The sequence below is a fragment of the Spermophilus citellus genome (assembly GCF_964194105.1).
Source record: "Spermophilus citellus genome assembly, contig: SCAFFOLD_233, whole genome shotgun sequence".
NCBI classification, from domain to species: Eukaryota; Metazoa; Chordata; class Mammalia; order Rodentia; family Sciuridae; genus Spermophilus; species Spermophilus citellus.
Genome location: NW_027673143.1, coordinates 247,663 through 267,120, shown reverse-complemented (window position 1 = coordinate 267,120; position 19,458 = coordinate 247,663).

The following is a 19,458-nucleotide window of genomic DNA, read 5'->3' as shown; positions in this document are numbered from 1 at the left end:
TTGCTTTTGCTTAGTATGTTCTGCCCTTTACTCTCCTTTTCATGAAATTGTCATTTCAAAATTATTCATTTTTCTGAATTTTAGACCTTTTATTTTAACTAGTGAAGTCTGTAGATTTTCTTTTTATCCTCAGCTTTAGGTGCATCCCACTATATAAATTTTAATGTTGTGTAATTGACCTCTAATATTCTGTAAAATTTACCCCCAATTCTGAGCACTCTGGACTATTGATGTCTGAATGAAAAAAAATCTCAAAATTATTCATGCAAAAGGCTGGAAATGGATGGATCAGAATGTAAGACTGGTGGATGCTAAGTATGTAGGTGACATTATTTTTTTTTTTTTTAAGTATTGGTGGAGGGGCTGGGCTCAGCTCCAGATTTCTGACCTATCACATAAGAGGCCCTGTGTTTGATCATCAGCACCACATAAAAATAAATAAAATAAAGATATTGTGTCCAAATACAACTGAAACTAAACACATTAAAAAAATTGTGGAATATATGGGGGTAGGGAGAAAAAGATCAATGAAAAAAAATCTTGAGCAGCAGAAGGGTTCAGATGCAACAAGTCTACAATGGCATCATGAGGTTACATGGGTAGTGTTCTTGGAAGCAGAAATAAAATTTGGGAAGAAAGAAAAAGGTAACTGTTGCACTATTTCCAAGTGAGAGAGCCAGTTGTGTGGGTTCTCTTTTTAACACTTCCCATCTAGAAGTGGAATTGACAGTTCATAAGGTGTGCCTCAGTAAGTAGTAGAACACCATATTGAATGTACCTTTACACTTTTTCAAGGCTACAAGCTCTCTTTTACAATTGCAGTCACATTACATCCTTGTACTTTTTAGTTATTCATTCATTCATTCAATTATTTATTTGATTATTTACTCACTTTTTCTTGTCATTGTTTTTACATTATTAGTGATTATATAATGGCATAAATATCCCAAATGTTAACTTCTCTAATATTGGTTTATGTGTTTATGTATATACTTATTATTTGAACAATTTCCCCCTTGCCAAACCTGATTTATATTAGATCTTAATCTTGTTTTATAAATACTTGATAAAAACATTATTTTAAACAGCTTAAGGATCTATCTCCTGAGCATAATTCCAATCACAAACTAAAGTGGGCATCTGGGTCAATTAAAAGATGTGTCAAATCTTTTCTTTGTTCCTATTTACACCTTAAAATAGGACTCCTCTCCCACTTGTATATGTTTGAGAATATACTAATTTCTGAATGCAGCATTTAATAAATATTGATGAGTTTTCATCAACAAATCCACTATTGTTTTTAAATTGTTTAAATCCTTGATCCTGAAAATTTCACTGATTACCCCCGCACCTCTCTCTCTCTCTCTCTCTCTCTCTCTCTCTTTCTTTCTCTCTCTCTCTCTCTCTCTCTCTCTCTCTCTCTCTCTCTCTCTCTCTCTTTCATATTACAGATTGAACCCAGGAATGCTTTTCTGCTAAGAAACATCCTCAGCCCTTTATAAAATATTTTATATAGCAAAAAAGGTTTTGTGAAGTTTCTTAGAGCCTCACTAAGTTGCTGAGGATGGCTGGCTTTGAACTAGTGATCTTTCACCCACAACCTCAGAAGACTCCAGAATTATAGGCATGCACCACTGCACACAGCTTTTGATACTCTCTTTAAAATAATCTGTCACAACTCTAATAATTGAAATTGCATTTACATCACTCTGTTCTAATGCAGTAATATATTACCATCTAAAATATTTTTTGAATAAATTTATTAGATGACTACCATTTTATTCCCAGATTTTATTCTGTTACCTCTTTAGGATTGATAAATGGTCTTATTTCTCTTCTTTCTTCTTCTTAGATATGTGTGGTCTCTTGTTATCAAATGCATCTATGATAAGTGTGTTGAAAATTATGATTCTAAACCTATCATGAATCCCAACATTTCCAAGAGTATTGAGAGTAGAAAAAGAAGAATATTCATAACTAATGAATCACTTTCAGTGGAAGCATAGTACCAGTGTCCAAGGTGGAATGTAATCAAGATGCTTCAGTGATAAGGTGGAGTCAGAACACTACCCTAGGGATTTGGGGACCTCTAAAGCACCATGTCCATATCAGAATCTTTTATTCACCTTTTAAATACAGTTATTGCTGCTTGCATAAAAAATAAAACACTATGTATAAGAAAGGTGAATGAGAATTAAATCCTGTGGAGACACCAAGGTTGATCTTTAATTCTAGTGGATAATTAGTAAAATAAGAAAAACCTTGCAATAGCCTCCATCTTTCCCAACTACGTGGAATAGAACATTTAGATGTACTGAACTGAAGTGACAAAAATGCATTTCATGGAGGTGGTACCAAAGAAATTTTAATGGCAGAATCCTGGAAATGTTAGATAAAAATATACACATACATATACAGTTATACAGAGAAAAAGATAAATGATAAGCTCATAAATGCAAGAGTAAATTCAGTGTACATGAGTTGTATGTACAAGGTAATGATAACAGCATGAGTTATATGTACAAGGTAATGATAACACCTAAAAGATGAAGAAAGTAGAAATTGAGGTGATACAGAACTCTATAATTGTGGGGAATAATATAAAAAATTAATAAAAATAGATACTGTTATATCACTTTGGGTATGCCTCTTTCCTCTGCTGTTCTTCTGAATTTGGTTCTCTCAAATAAGCTTGGGTTGGTAAAGTGCTTTCTGAATTTTTGTTTTCTTTTGTTTTCAGGATTTTGTCAGCTAAGTCTTGTAATGCCCAGTCCTGAACTCACTTTTGTTGCTTTTTTACAATTTATTCTCATCTGCAGAGGCACAAACCCACTTCACTCACTTTGTTCAATGAACTGACTTTTTTCTATCTTTGCAAACAATGTTTGAAATAGTCAGTCTATAGGAGGGTCTTCCATATCATACAATATGGTTCTCAGACCCTGTGGGAATTGAGGGTAGTTCCCTACTGTTTTACTATCATCTTCCCTGTGAGAAGGTTTATCTATCTTTTGTATTCCACCAACTCAGAAGAGAAGTATTTTTGGTCATAAGCTAAAGAACACTAGAAGCTATAAGATTTGAGAAAATGCAAGTAATAACTGTCTCTTAGACTATTATAGGAAGTATGGCTATTTCATCAATTTGATAAAAATTTATATACTCACAGTCATTCACACTGTGAAAGTCTTGTATTTAAATAATCCATAATTGTAAGAAATAATTTCTGGTTATTTCATTCCAATAAGTGACTTAATTTTTTAGCCATATTAAAATCAGAAATTACTGAAAATTAAATCTATGTATTCAAATTTCCACGATAATAATGTGATCAGAATTAAGTAGGAATTAAGAGAACATTGAACAAATTTGCTATAAAACATGATTGAAACTTCCCTGCCTTTCCCTGTAAGAAACAGGTTGATAAAGCAATGTTAAATTTCTGAATAGTATTTAAGTTTATTTGTGATTCATTTTTTAATACTAGTTTCCAGTGGTGAGGATATAGCTCAGTTGGTAGAGTGCTTGCCTTGCATGCATAAGGCCCTGGGTTCAATCTCCTATCACACACGAGAGAGAGAGAGAGAGAGAGAGAGAGAGAGAGAGAGAGAGAGAGAGAGAAAGAAATACATGTTTGTTTGTGATGTAACTTATTGGTGTTCTTTGCTAAACCATTCTCTTCATGTTAGATACTCACATGTTCTCTTTTGCTTTTAGTTACTTCTGATAACTTCTGCCTTGACTATTATTTTCTTATGAACCTAATAAAGATTCATTTTATTATTTGGAACTAAAAAAACTGATTTTCACAGAAGGAGGTTTTCTACTGTTATATATATACTCTGATCATTCTAGTTCTATATTCTGGAGATTGGCTCTTTTATTTCCAGCTTTTTAACGTACTCAATTTAAATTTGATCAATTTGTTGGCTAGTTTCCTATCATTTGTTTCATCAAGTGAATGTAGTTTGATCAATTTTATGGTCCCATTCTCTACTTTTCTACCTCATTGATATTGGTTTCTTCAAAGTTTCCCATCAAAGTCTCTGATTGGTGGTGGGGATAACTAGAAACTAAACTCAGGGCTACTGGAGTAGTGAGCCTCATACCCAGACCTATTTTGTATTTGATTCAGTGGCAGGGCCTCACAGATTTGCTTAGTGCCTTGTTGCTGAGGATAGCTTTGAAGTTGAAATCCTCCATCCTCAGTCTCCAGAGCTACTGGGATTCTAGGCTTACACCTCCTTACCCAGCTAGATCTTGCATGTCTTAATTTGATGTCATTTTAAACTTGCAAATACAACTATGTTGCACTTACAGAAATATATTTCCATTCATTATGCAATTATTATTGTGGTAGCAAAATGTTTTTTGGGGGGGTAATGTTTCTCTATAATTTTTTCTGTTGTACTTACTAAATTAAATATATATCATGTTAATGTCATGTTATTGACAGTGTTTTACAACATTTAATATTTTTGTAGCTATGTAGTAACTAAAAATGAATAAGCTCATATTTCTTCAATCTTATATGACCCCAATGTAGCTAGTTTCAGACACACTTTTTACTGTTTCTACTCAAATTTGTCATTTTATGATGAGTAGGCCAATGACAAAATTTAGTTTCATTCAAAAAATAAATATTTAATTGTATTTATTCAGGTTATCATCACATCTGATAAGCCTATAAAGAAAATAGTAGTGTGACTACTTCATAGGTGATTGTGAGTTGTTTTAGTAATTAATATGTTACCACAATGTGTCCATTAGAAACAGCTCATAATTTACCTAGTGAACATTCTTTAAAATATGATATTTTGAGAGACCTTTAGCATGGCAGCATGAAGATATTCATGAAAGGTTAGCCCAGCAGAACTAGTGAACAGGAAAAAAAATTCCAAGTATTTATAATTGCTGGTCCAGAAAAGTAGCTCAAGAAAATAGACAAGTAAAGGTACAAACAAAAGTATAAAAGGCAATAGAAATACACATTTTTCTACTTTCTTAATGGATATTGAAAGCAACATATGAAATTGCATATTTAGAATATATGTCCTTAGTTCCTCAAAAACCCTAACCTGAAAAATAAAAATAAAAACAAAAACAAACAAAAAAACCTCTCGCTATGTGGTAAGCATTCTTAGTATTCTTCTTTATATTGTTTGACACATATTTTGAGGTTTCTAAAGGGAAACATGTAAAAAATAGAGAGTGTCTTCAGACTGAAGTGTTTAACATTTTTTTTTCATCACCCATACACATACATTTGGCTTGGTACAAAAATCCTTGTTTAATTCTACTAATTTGCACTTTTTTTTGGAGTGCAACCAAAAGTTCCAGATGTGTATCTTCTAGTCTAGCATGTACTTAGTGCCACATTAGTTATTCACCAATGAAATCAGTCCTCAAAAAGCACTGATTAATTAATTAATTAATTTTTAATTTTACTGTGGAATTGACTTAAGTAAATGTGTGACTGTTTATTTTATTCTTCTTATTTTTGTTCTTCTTTGTACTGGGGATAAAATCTAGCAGTGCTTTATAATTGAGCAAAATCATCTCTGCCTAAGTTGCCCAATTAGTTTTGTACTTTCATTAGTATCAGGAATTAAACCCAGAGGAACTTAACCTCTGAGTTACTTGAAAAACTTTTTTTTAGTTAAATCTCTGAGGTTGCCTTTAACCTTGAGAATTACCTGCTTTTTCCTTATGAGCTACTGGTATTACAGAAGTTCACCATCATAACAAGGAATCTTGTACTTATTTGGTTGGCCTCACCATCACAACTTACTAAAATTATAGATGTACACCATCATGCCTGATTCTTGCTGAGTAAATTTGAGGTACTGGGTTCAATTCTAAGCATCACATATACATAAATAAATAAAAATTAAAAGTCCATCCACAACAAGACACATACTTCACATTTGTTTATTATTTTATTACTAAATTAATATTTGTTAATAAAACTGGTTATTAAACCCATAATATTATAATTAGGCTTTATGAAACTGGATAATGAACTAAAAGTAATGTATATGTCCTGGTCTCAGGAGATTACAGTTCATCAGTTATTTACAATATATATCATGTTCCTTTGATTTGCAACTGTTAGTTATCTCCTTCAAATAGAAATTAAAGTAGAGGTTAAAAAACTTGTAGGCCATATTTGTTTCAACTAAGTGCTAATTTTGTAATTTAAAAAAACCTATTAGATAATTAATTCATTTTTAGTAAATTTCAGATATTAGTCATTTTAAGGGTTTTGGTGATTGACCCCACTGACACTTTATGAATGAGTCACAGCCTGAGAATTTCAATTTTAAGACATGGTCTCTCTATGTTGCATAGGACCTCACTAAGTTGTTGAAGTTGGACTCCAACTTGCAATCCTCCTGACTCAAACTTCAACATTTCTGTGATTACAGTAGTGCTCCACTGCCCCCTAAAGTTATTAGATTTTAAGAGAGCACAATTGGAAATAGAATGACCTTGCTTGGTTTGTTTTGTATTCATAATCCTCTGACCACAGCCTCCAAAATTGCCAGTTTTACCAATGTATGATAAATTGTGTAATTTGCGTCTTTGTGAGTTACTCATATAACTTATGTGTAAATAACATGTCAGGAAACTTTATGCTCAGGATCTTATTTCTCAGGTTTCATTTTGTCTTTTAGTAAATGCCTTGTGACTCCTTTTTCATAAATCTGACTGTCCCTATGCATAGTTTCTTCTGTCTGAAAACATGGCTATGAGTTATAGATGATTTTTGTTTGTTTTAATGCAGACTTGTTCCTTGCTATGTTAGAGTAAGACCCATGACATATGAAAGAGCATAGGTAAGAGAGATTGCCGACACTGAAGTAGAGCAAAAGTAGGAGTGAGGAAGCTGAGGAGCCCAGAGAACTGAGGATTGTGTGAGACGGAGCACACTAATCAGCAGGGAGATCAAGTTTATATTCTACAAAAAATAAATAGGCAATACAAGAAAGCATATATGTGAAGTATTAGAAAATATTAGTTAATCATGTGAAATTTTTATTCACTCATAAAACAGCAACAGCAATCAATAGAGTATTAGTAGAATGTTAATTAGAACATAATAAATGTTCACTTTTGCAATAAGAAATATAATACAGTTGACAATTGGCATTATATATTTTTTTCAAAAAGAGATAAGTAGACAGATAAAGCAAGACATGCCTGTAATCCCAGGACTGAGGGCTGAGGCAGGAGGATTATAAATTAGAGGCCAGCTTAATACACTTAGGAAAACTCTCTGCCAAAATAAATCAAAAAGACTAGGGATGTAGTTCAGTGGTAAATGACCCCAGGGTGCTATCTGTGTCCAAAAATACAAAACAGAGAGAATGAGAGAAAGATAGAGAGTGAGGGGCTAAGAGAGAGACAAAGAGAGACAGAAAGAAAGGGAGAGAGAGAGAGAGAGAGAGAGAGAGAGAGAGAGAGAGAGAGAGGCAACCAAGATTAAAAATATACATTTTACATGGGTTGTGGCAAAACAGTCAAACACCTGCCATGCTTGTGCAAGATCTTGGGTTTGATCTCCATTGGTGCATGCACACACACACTCACAAAAAATGAATATTAATTCATATAAGAATATTAAAAACTTGACAACTTTACAATAGTGGTTGATGTATACACATAGTTTTCTTATATACTTATTACAAATTATAAAGTATAAATGAAAATGTAAAAAGTCACAGTATATTCACATAAATGTAAGTGGATCTCACAATGAAAACTCAGCGTTTTTTTTAACAGTAATAAGTTACATTTTTATTTCCCTATTTTACAGGCTTTAATTTTGGTTGCTTTATGAGTTCCATAAATTATTTATCTTTTCATTCCTAGAAAGCACATGTGAACTTAAAATTAACTTTATAAATATTTTCAGGGTGTAGTTCTTTATCATTTAGTATATTCACATGTTTACCAACCCCAGCATTTAGTTTTAGAAACTATTTTAGATGAAAAGAAATTAGTGCCCACTACCAGTTTTTCCTTTTTTATTTTTCACATAGCTCTAGGCAATGACTTATATGTGTTTTGGATTCATGAATTTACTTGTGCAAAAAAATTAAATATAATATTAATTGTAAATCACATTATAGTTTCTCTCCTTACTTTCCATTAGCTTAAAGTTTCCATGTACACATTCATTGTAACATTTAGTGCTCTCATGAATCCTACTTGCTCAATATGGCTGGGATTATAACTCAGAGGTAGTGTGCTTTCCTAGCCTGTGTGAGGCCCAGAGTTCAATTTCTAGCAACACAAATATAACTTTCCTGAATAATAGTCTACTGTGAAAATTTACATGTTTCCATTTATCTATTTACCTTGCATTGATTTTACATATTGGTTCTTATGAATAGTTCAGTAATAAATATTCCTATATGAATGACAGTTTCAATACATTTCCAGTTACTTTTGGTATATTTCAGAAATAAATGCTTCTTCATCTATTAATTCTTTATTTTACCAAGAAACCATCAATGTAATTTTACTTTTGTATCAGAGAGGCATGGAATTTTCAATATTCTGCATATTTACATTTTTTTTCTTTTCCATGTTGTTTTATTTTAGGGTATTATTGCAAATATTTATAATTTTTGTTTGCATAATATAAAACAGTTGCTTTGGATAGGCAAAAGGAATAAAAGAATGATGTCAAAAATAAACACATAGTTGTTCATTCAAAGGTATAACAAAGACATATTAGAACTGTGGTAGCAGTTCTATGTACTCTGTATTATATACTATGTACTATGAAGTCATCTAGATTTTAGGAATTATCATTGACTTAACAGCTTAAAAATTTGGGGGTCTCTGGCATGTATAACATTTTTAATGGTTTATTCCCTTATTGTTGGGTAATTATGAAGGGTGCATTTTGGCACTGGAGTATGAGAGCCTAAAAAGGTAATTATTTGGGCCCTGGGCTCAATCAGCCTCTCAATAAGGAGGAATGACTACCCTCTAGCCAAGGCTAAAAACTTGGAAAGGATAGTTCTTTGAAAACAAAAAGGAAAACTTAATAATTATGTCTTCATTTCATGTTGAGGTTACTTTTTGTACAGAAGTTTTTTCAAGTCCAATTTCTTATTTCTTATTTTTACTTTGGAAGCATAATGAAGACTCCACAGCTTAATCTGATTTATAAATATGTGATTGTTTTCTTCTTAATTGTTTATAGTTTTAATTACTATATTTTAGTGTAAAAGACATTTTATGTTAAATATTGTACATAATCTCATGTAAAGTCCAATAACATTACTTAAAACATAAGCATGCATTTATATCAATCTACGTTAAACAAGAGACTACTTATTCTCTAGTTAATTTTTCTGACACAATTGCCAAAATTAAATTGACCAGAGGTATGGAGTTTACTTATAGATTTCTAGTTTTCTTCCATTGTTGTGTTGTTCAATCTTATTTGTATATATACTACCTGAATATTCAAATAATTATAATGATTAAGGTAATAGGGTATGTCAATGTCAGTAAAATATAATATGTAATGACAGAACATTTTTACTTAATTTTATGAGACATTAACAAGATCAACTAGTGAAAAAAATTGAAGCACAACATTTTTAGAAAAAACAACCACTTTTTTTTTTACCTTGGATTGAACCAGAGGCACTTCACCACTAATCCACATCACCATACCTTTTCATATTTATTTAGAGACAGAACCCCTCAAAGTTGCTTAGAGCCTCACTAAGTTGCTGATGCTAACTTTGAATTTATTATTTTTCTACCTCTACCTCTTGAGCCAATGAGATTTTAGATATGTGCCACCATGTTTTGTTAGTTTTTGTGTTTTATAAAGATGAAATATTGTTAACTTGCATTATTTAAAATCATTCTTACTTATTAACATAAGTGTTAATAATCAGAATTATCAAAGCAGAGAATCAAGGTGCTGCTTGTGAGGATGATAGGTAACCCTCTGAAGTTCACCAGCCATCAGCTAACTTTTTCTACCAGAAAAACCCAGATAAGCCCAGCTTGAATTAATAAAGCAGCCCAATCAAAATCTAATAAGCTTTAGAGTGAATCATTCACCATTTATAATTGGAAACCAAGATTCTATCACATACTTGGAGAAAATTCTGTGGAAAACAGCAGTTGCCTTATTGGTACTGTTTTCCTTTTTCCCTAAGTTAAGTCTGGACCATTATTGAGGTGCTATTAGCTTATGCAGATATGTATACATCAGATTGATGCAAAAACTGTCACAATACCTCATACAAACTGAGGAAACAATATCACAGCCTAGGTAGGCATTAGGTCAAAGGCTAAGTTACAAAATAAGATGTTTGTCTTTAATATATTTAAGTTTTAGAGTCAAGGCTGTGAAAAGATATACCAAAATGAGACATCCAACTCTTGGAACTCTGTTATGCTATCTGACATCTGAAATGGGAATGAGTCTGTGTCCAGCATCAAATAGAAAAAAAAAAAAATCATTATCTTTTATACCTTGTCTTTTGGTCTTCCTTCTATTTCTGAGGGAAGTGCCTCTACTGCTGTTTGGTTTTGTGGAAAAGCATTTATTAGAAAGTGTATTCTCATATCTCTTGTATGGAATGTAGGGGTCCAGGCCCTTTGACTCCCCAAGGACAGGGAAGCCATATTCTCAAAATGGAATGTGATCATTATGAATTAAGTTGTGCTAGAGCATTAAAATTGAGGGAGTTGTGAGGATGGAGTTCTAAATACATATATATTCTTTATCAGTAATTTTATATTTGTCTCATAATAAGAATACTCTAGATATATTCAGTTTTGTGATTAAAATAAATTTCAACTATGTCTTTTTTTATTTTATATACTAAAATAGTTAAATCTACACCTATGCCTAACATATTATTTGTAGTTGGAGATTAGGGGAGTGCTTCCCAGTTGAGAGCTCTAACTGTCTTTTTAGAAATTAGATCAAGAGACTTTAATAAAAAATTATTGCCCTTTATATAGTTTTCAGTAATTAACTATATGTATGCATTTAATTCATACATTGATATTATCCTATATAAAAGGCTTAATGTAAATATCCTATTGCCAGGCTAGACTCCATAACTTTTGGATAAACTTGCCTTTTAAAAAAGCTGCTGTCTGTACTCAATTATAATCACCTTTAAAAAATGAAGTAAATGCACACAAGAACATGCCTATCTTGACTCATTCTGGCCTCATTAATTCCTGGAGGTGATGCCATCTACTGTTATTAGATAGTAGGCTTAGTGGATTCAGACTAGGAGAGAAGCAGTTTCCAATCAGGTGCTCTTGGATGATAATTGATTAATCCAAATTATGATAAGTACAAAAGCTATGACTTACACTACCTGATCGAGTTTTAATTTCTGGAGCTTGTCATTCTTTCAGATTCATTTCTAGGATTTCTTCACAGTGCTCAGGAGACTGAAGTTCTGCTTCCACCTAGATAATAAAAAAATCTATTTGGAAAATGCAAGTCACCCTGAAAGCCAGGCAATAGTTACTGTGCAGGGTATTGAGACCGTATGTGTACACTGGAAAGGCAGAAACACTCTGAAATATTGTGTGGAGATTATCTGGTGAGTAGTTGGATGCCCTGAACCTGAAATAAATCTCCTGAGACATCCTTCACTTAAGTCTCTTTTTTTTTTCTTTGACTATTGGCAAAGAAAAAATAATGGGCATGCAGTCATTTCTTTTACTTACTCATTTTAACTCCTTGAATTTATATCCAGAATTAATTTAACCATGTTATATGTTATTTCTGTTTTAAATAGTTCAAGGAGTTTACATCATTTTCACAAGTGACTTTTTTAAACTTACATTTTCACCAACAGAGTGCAAGGGTTTTCTTTTTTTCCATATCCATAGCTTCTTGACTCTTTGTTTGGTATTAGATTATTGACAAAACTATTCTCTTTTTTTGGGGGGTAGGCACTTGGGATTTAACTCAGACGCACATCCCCAGCCCTATTTTGTATTTTATTTAGAGACAGCATCTAACTGAGTTGCTTAGTGCCTCACTTTTTCTGAGTCTGGGCATTGAACTCGAGGCCCTCCTGCCTCAACTTTCCAAGCTGCCAGTGTTGCAGGCATACGCAACTGTGACTGGTGATGAAAGCTACTCTAACACCTGTGTTCAGTATACAATTGTCCACTATTTGACTTGTTTATCAAATATGTCAGGGAAGATTGTGGAGTCCAGTTTGTCAAGTATCCACAGAGAGAGTGTGTGGAAACCTTTTCTGTGAATTAACAAATATATGTGCTTTATAACCCCTTATCTGAACTACTGCTTGGGATTTTAGAAGCCCATTTAGATGCTTGCAAATCAATAGTAAACAAATATTTTGTTATCTAGGGGAGATTTGCCTATGATCAGTAAGCTTCATTCCCAGAACTTGAGCATATGGAATGGCTTTTTATTTGGGGTCCTCTGCCTAAGTCTCCTACTTTTCTTTCTCTAGAGTGTTTTCTTATATGTGAGGTAACTGGTTTCTTCTATTGAATGGAAGATGTTGAGATATTACATCAGTCAATAAAGAAAAATTTTCCTGCTGGGAAAAATTGGCTGTCATGGAATTTTTAGAGGGGCAAGCTGAAAACTGGAGCTCTTTGTGTGCTGAACACCCATAAATGCATAAACCAAGTTATTTGTGATTTAAGTTCTCTGTCCCAATCCCAGGGTCTTAAGCCCATGGAAGCCCTTGGAAGAACATAGATAACTATTATTTTTTTCTGTATTCTTAGTGGTATTAATGTGAGGATCCTTCTTCAGCACAAGCAAAATTAAGATCTAAAGCACAGAAAACAGTTTAGAGGTAGGGTGTTATATATATGGTCCCAATCTTCCTCTTCTTGGGGTTTCACTAGCTGGTGGTAATTCTCTTCCAATTATGTAGCACATTGCCTAAGGCTGGACTGAGATTCCAGCCTACCCTAGCTTTTTAGGATCATCAAAGGGTAGACATTTTCCGAGTTGTACAGTTTATATAAATCTTTCAGCTCATTTTTTTACTTTGCCTAAGAGGAACTTGAAATATAATATTTCCATTTAATGTATTCATTAATGGAAAGTGAGTCAGGAGCTACTACTTATTTATATTCCCAACATTGCCCTCACTTAATGTATGCCTTTTATCATTGGGCTATTATTGTAATTGTGTGTTTTGCAGATTGTACACAAACTACACCAGTGAATTCTGCCCCCAAGTCGATCTTTCTCCAGGTTGGCCATGTCAACCATTCACATGTGATGTTGTTCTTGAGGTGTTTAGATTTATGTTGACCTTTCAATTCCTATTAAGTATACATAAAGTTTTACATACATATACATTCACCTATGGATTTTGTTTTTTATTATTGTAAAATAAGTTGTTCTTTATATTCAGAATTTTCAGGTTGCTGGTTTCAAATATAACATATAACCTCCAGATGAATTTTAGAATTTTTTCTCTGGTCACTTCTCTCATTAAAAGTAAAATATGCTAATATTTTAATGAAGTGATATTGTAGATTTAGGGGAAATTTTACATCTTGGTAATGATGAGTTTTATCATGTACACAATGATGTGTAAATAAAGTCTTTTATGTTCTTTTGTATATTTTTATTTTCTCAAACTCTACATATTTTTATACATGCATGAATGCAAAGTAACACATGTATGTGACATCTACATAAAATTATGTGATGACTCACATATTTGTCAAACTGGATGTATTATGATAAAAATGGGTTTTGAAAATCATTTTCTCACTGTATTCCCTTTGCCTTTCTAACACTATTCTTGTTATATCTTTCTCAATGTACATTGCCTTTTCTCCATGTCCTGGATTTCAGCTGTTTGTACCAATAGGGCCATATCCTTATATGTTATCATGGTTCAGATGTGCAGTAATTTTAATAAGCATATGCTTCTGCTGGGGAATAGACATATATTTTCAATACCCCTTTCCTAAAAGAAATAACAATTTTTACTCTCTCTTTAGTTCCTTAGAATTTACTTGCTCCATGTTTTTACTTATACTATTTAATTTTTGTGCCACAGATATGATTTTAATTGCCATTTTCAAATTTCTAAAGCTATTGAGCTATTTTTTATTTATTGAACAGTATGTTTCCTTTTAAAAGGTGGCTATTGATCTCTTCCCTTCCTTTTATTGGCACCGAGCATTGAATTCAGAGGCACTTAACCCCTGAACAACATCCTAGATTTTTAAAAATAGTTTCTTTTGATACATGGTCTCACTTGATTGCTTAGGCCCTTACTAAACTTCTGAGACTGGTTTTGGACTCAAAATTCTCTTTCCTGAGTATCCTGAGCTGCTGGGAGTATAAAAATCTGCCACCAATCATAGCTCTTACTTTCTCTATTTTGGAGTCTCTGTGTTTGATATTCTTTCTATTTTTATTTACTATTTTGGTGCCCAGTTTTAAAATCAGGGATTCTTAACTACTGTGCAACATCCCCTAATATTTTTATTTTATTTTTTAAGTTTTAGACAGGGTCTCTAATTTGCTTATGGGCTTGGATGTGTTGCTAAGGCTTGGGATGCTCTTTCCCTAGCTTCTGTTACTCCTTTTTTATATGTGAGGCATACATTTTGTCATATGTGAGGCAATTAGTTTTTTCCCCAATTTGTTACTTCAGTTTGTACCCTTTAATGGTATCATATTATAAATATGATTTGCATTTAAGTATTTTCCTGTTTTGTTATACAGGTATCATTTAGGGGCTGGGGATATGGCTCAAGCCATAGCGTGCTCACCTGGCATCCGCGGGGTGCTTGGTTTGATCCTCAGCACCACATAAAAAAATAATATAAAGATGTTTTTTCCTCCAAAAACTGAAAAATAAATATTAAAAAATTCTCTCTCTGTCTCTCAAAAAAAAATAAATAAAGGTATCATTTAACTTTGAAAATAAACAACCATATTTCTGTCTCTTAATGTTATTATTATTTAATATTCTTCATGATTAATAAAGGTGTGTCATACCACTCAGACACATTCACAGCCATTTCTAAAGTTTATTTTGAGTAAGCATCTCACTAAGATGCTTAAGCTTATCCTAATTTTGCAATATTTCTTTTTCTTCCAAGTAGCTGGTATTACAATCACCAACCATTATGTACACTGTATAAATTTCTTTCTTGTAAAAACTATGGCATATCTTATATTTTTTTCTTTTATATTAAGGTATATTTTACCAGTGAATGATTTATTAACTAATACCAGGAAATGATACAATGGCATTTTTATTATGCAGATACTGCATTGTTTAAGCATATTTTTTTGGAAAGTTTATCTTTTTTTTTTCTTTATGATAGTTCTGTTTCTGTGTTATATCATTGTCTAAATGGCCAGAGTCTTCTGAAGTATTCTGTCTTTAGTTCCACAGGGCTAATAACTCACCTCATCATGATATCTATATTGATTGCTATAATGTTAAATCCAATAGTCATATGTAGCACAATGTTTTCATTAATGATGGACTTTATGTACTCTAATGGCTAAATTATAACCTAGGTGTGTAGTGGTTTATACCATGTAGAATTAAGTAAGTACCCTGCATCATTAGTAAAATAACAGAATCACCTTATGGTGCATTTTCTATAATGTATCCACATAATTAAATGAGGCATCATTATACATACCATACATTTTACAAGTATATAATAGATAAATATAAAAATTTTACTTATAAAATTTACCAGAGCTCTTTTAATTTTAGTTGTGTTCTCAATGAAACATTTTGAATTACTGATACTTTCTATGCTATATTCACTGTTAATATGTTCAAGTATTACTCCTTTGTTAGTATTTTCCCTATACACTCTACCTATAAAAATTGCCTTTCTCAAAATATTGAGACTGATATTTAGTGAATGAATTCTTTTATTATGAATTAATCATTTAATAGTGTAATTTCAGGTACCCTAATTTTTTTGTCTCCCTTATGCTCTTCCCCACCAACTTTTATGAAATTAATTTGATTATATTTAACAATGCAAATACTTGATCGGCATCACAGTCTACCGATCAATGAATTATTACAAGTGGAACATACTATGTGACTACTATTTCTATTAAGAATTAGAACATTATTGATGCTACGTAGAAGAGCTTCATGTCCTCTTGCTTTCACGATACACTCCAGTCACCCTCGTGGTAACTTCAACTTTTGTTTCAACTAGTTATTTTAAAGTATTATTCTTTAAACAAACAAACAACCAAAAAACTATTGGGACCATTTACTTATTGTGTTAATTGTACAAGAATTGAGTAAAATATGTATCTCATTGTGTAGTAAACAAAATCTTACACCAATTATGCCTGAAGTTTTTTGGTGGAGCAAATATGAGGGTGATCCAGGAGTCAAAAAAAGAGGGGTAGCTCAACATATCAGGGATGGAGCATGAAGAGTTCAGTTATGAGAGGTTACCTGAGTATAAGGATTGTGGGATGGTTTGAAGAAGAAGAAGAAAAAAAGATTAGGTATGAGTTACTGGAGACAATCTGAGGGAGCTCAGACGGAACAGGTTCAGAAGTAGAGGACCAGCAGATTTAAATTGGATGAGCAGTGCATGGAGAGGGATAAATTCGAAGTCTTTAAAGAAAATGAGAGTGACATTTCTGGTAAAGCTCTAAGAGCAGGAAGCCAGGTGTGTGGCATACTTGTTTGATTACAGCATTCTGGTTTTTAGGAATGTCCAAATAGGAGGCCACTGGGGTAAGTATCCTGCTGCCACAATATTTCCTGTCTTCTTCCCCATGGGATCAACCTCTTTTCTCATCTAATACACAGTTAGCAGTTTCTTCATCCTCCTTAGATCCATTCTTTTAGTCCTTCACCTTTCTTCTACTTGTTCCAATTTGCTTTTTCTTTCATTGTGTCCACATTCAGATCCTTGATTCTCAAGGATGCCACATACCTTATGCTTTACTCTGACATTGTTGTGGGACTGGGCATGGGCTCATGGGAATCTTGGTAACCGGGGCTCTGACTTAGACAGTGAAAGACGGCTGCAGAAGCAGTGTATTTTCATGATGAAAACAGCAGTGGCAGTAACCTGTTGGAAAATTCACAATATTTTGGTGTCCAAGAGTAGAACTGATGACTCATTGAGGTATACCTATGTAGGCAGTACCAAATCAATTTTCCACAAGGCTTGTAATTTCAGGTTTTTTTTTTTCCTTTATATTTCATGTTCTCCTTCCTGATTGATATGCAATAGTGAATTTTCTTTTTGTAAACTTGTCTCTATAGTCATGATTTATACTCCTTTTTGTAAATTTACATAATGGTTTAATATTTCCTCTTTAATTAAGTGAATTTAGAAATATTTTGACTGTAACATACTCTTTTGGTATGCCTTCTTTTCCTCACAAATATAAACCACTTTCATTCTGTCATATCAACTTTTTGCTACATATGTACTTTGCAAGTATTTTCTCTCACTTTATATTTTATCTCGGATACCTGAGTGTTCCTTATCTAAAATATTAAAATTTGGCCTTCACATACATAAATCCATGAAAATAAACAGGAAAGGGTCTTAAAAATTGAGTGATATAGGTCACTGATATAGTTTCTCTTTTCCCAGTATTCAAATAAGTACCATGCACATTCATTTTAAGAGGATTACCAAGGTCAGGCAGAAAGTATAAATAGAGCATTAGTTGGAATAATCCAAAGCTCCATGTAATTGAGTGGGTTTACAGGGTTTCAAGAAAAAAATAAGTAAATCTTCCACTCTGTACACAGCTATGTCCTCTGCTCTGCATCTGGAGACAGTGTATGATGTCACATTTTAATCTGTCATAGTCAGTTTTGTGCATAATTAACCTGTCTTGCAACTTTCTCCTGGATCAGTGTCCCCTCTCTTTCTTCATCCACTGTGCATGAAATTTTATTTTTTGTGATTCTGTCAAATACTCTGTGCAAGAATAAAAACAAGCTCAATGGAGGATCTAACATCTATGTTGCTATAGTTCTGATTCTATGAGGCTTGAATGTTGTAACTTGTTATGACAGCACTTTTCTCTCTCTCTCTCTCTCTCTCTCTCTCTCTCTCTCTGTGTGTGTGTGTGTGTGTGTGTGTGTTTGTGTAGTCTCTGTCTATTCTTTTGAAGGCTGTATCACTACTAGGAGAACGGAAACATTTGTAACCACAGAAAAAATACAATAGCCATTAATAGCTGGAATGATTTTCTTCCAAAGTTTCTGAAGGAGTGTGTCTTTGCTAAAATTTGTTATTAATCCTCTGTCTTGATAATAAAAACATCCATAACTATAAAAATGAGTTTTTTTTTATTATTTTAAGCTGTTATATTTGTGATTATTTCCTTTAGTAGCAATAGGAATATAGGGACTTTTTTTGCAAGTTTAATTGACAATGTAACCAAACTGAATTCTCCAAAAGTGGTAGGTATCAAATATAAATACTGGTTGTCCAGGTTGTTTATATATATTTGCAAGTTTAATTGAAAGCTGCCTAGCATATTTTCAGAAACAGAATGAGCTTGGTAAGGCAAATTCTTCAGCATTTCATTTATTTATTTATTTATCTATTTATTTATTTATTTAATATCTTACCTGCTGCTTACTGCAGATGTGACTCTATCTTTTATATAACTTCTCATTCTTTATAAAATATTTTCTTCTAAAATACTTTTTAATATATTTTATTTTTGCAGTTTTCAAAAATGTAGGGCTGATTCTGAAAAACTTCCTGAAAATATGTTTTTATTTTTAAAAATTGGAGGAATTTTTTATTGCTTCTGTCATCTACTTAATTGAGAACAGAAAATTTACTGGTTCATGTTTCTTTCACTTTTTTCACTGAGTGGATATATTTGTGTCTCTTTGGTGGTCTTGTTTTTTTGTTTTGTTTTGTTTTGTTTCTGAATTTTAGATTTTTGAGATTCAAACCAATGTTTTTAATATGGTAAAAGTAAGGTATATACCAAGTAGCTTACTTGTGTCTCTTGCTATTTAATTTTGTTTTTTCCCCAAATGAGTTATAACAGAGCTTAAAAAGTAGATATTTTCAAGGTCACCATAAAGGAAGTGTGTAAAAATAGAAAAAAATTAGACAAAATGGAAAAGTCAACAAAATATATGCACTTGGGCTTCTGACTAATGTGGTGAATTTCTGGCTGAATGTTATCTAATGTGCTGTCATTGTGTACATAAAAATTTGAGAGTGAAGACTTAAATTCAGAATGGTCACATAGAACTGTTTTTCATCTCTAATGTGTCTAATTGTATTTACCAGGGGTATTAAAGGATCTCTATACTCCTTATTGTGTAGTGTTCAGTGACTTTGAAACCGTTTATGAATTCACGTTCCTGAAAACTTTAAAAAGCTGAGAAAAAGTGTCTTTTAAACATAAATCAATCAGTATAAAAGAATACTATATTC